This window comes from Sinocyclocheilus grahami, unplaced genomic scaffold, assembly GCF_001515645.1.
Source record: "Sinocyclocheilus grahami isolate Dianchi unplaced genomic scaffold, SAMN03320097.WGS_v1.1 scaffold228.1, whole genome shotgun sequence".
Lineage (NCBI taxonomy): Eukaryota > Metazoa > Chordata > Actinopteri > Cypriniformes > Cyprinidae > Sinocyclocheilus > Sinocyclocheilus grahami.
Window position 1 is genome coordinate 983,807 of NW_015505407.1, and position 1,117 is coordinate 984,923.

The 1,117-nt window shown below is 28.6% G+C and overlaps 1 protein-coding gene across 1 annotated transcript in view; it reads right to left on the reverse strand.

Annotated features, from left to right (window-relative positions):
* The window catches only part of LOC107597139 (rhomboid-related protein 2-like), a 7,225-nt gene that overhangs the window by 1,365 nt on the left and 4,743 nt on the right, over positions 1 to 1,117 (reverse strand). The gene's annotated exons all lie outside the window — the stretch shown is intronic.

Consider the following 1,117-nt stretch of genomic DNA (forward strand, 5'->3'; position numbering starts at 1 on the left):
TAAATGAGAAAGTATCAAGTAGACATTACAAATTGTAGAGTTTTTTCAACATAAAATTTATTATACATAAACATTTAGGCTACAACGGCCTAACATAAACTATGGAACATAAAAGAAGATAATTTGAGAAACATCTCAGTATTTTTGTTCATATAATGAAAGTCATTGGTAACCAAAACAGCTTTGACAGTCTTCAAAATACCTTCTTTTATGTTCCACAAAAGAAAGAAATCCATTCAGGTTTGAGTAAATGATGACAGAATTAAAAAAATTGGGTGAACTATCCCTTTAATGTTATTATTATTATTATTATTATTATTATTATTATTTGAAATTAAATAAGAAAATAAATAAGAAAATAAATCTGCCAGCAGGTGGCGGTAAATGTCTTCATTCGATTCGTTCAAACGGCTGATTAATTTAGGAATTTAGTAAAGGACTCTCTTTATGAATGGGCCTTTGAATCATTGATTCACACGATTCATTCAAAACATCATTCATTCTGAAACTGAACACTGGTGTGTTGCTCGGAGACGCATATTCTCTGCTAAATTGAACAAAAACATATAATATTCTGTTTAAAATATAACACAATATCAACTTATTTACTGAACTGTTGTATAAAATCAAACTCCTGATATTCAGGGCAAAATCACTCATGAGATATTGCTCTCGCTGATATAAATATGAGACAAAAACTCATACAGGGGCATTAAAAGAAAGAAATCCATTCAGGTTTGAGTAAATGATGACAGAATAAAAAAAATTTGGTGAACTATCCCTTTAATGTTATTATTATTATTATTATTATTATTATTATTTGAAATTAAATAAGAAAATAAATAAGAAAATAAATCTGCCAGCAGGTGGCGGTAAATGTCTTCATTCGATTCGTTCAAACGGCTGATTAATTTAGGAATTTAGTAAAGGACTCTCTTTATGAATGGGCCTTTGAATCATTGATTCACACAATTCATTCAAAACATCATTCATTCTGAAACTGAACACTGGTGTGTTGCTCGGAGACGCATATTCTCTGCTAAATTGAACAAAAACATATAATATTCTGTTTAAAATATAACACAATATCAACTTATTTACTGAACTGTTGTATAAA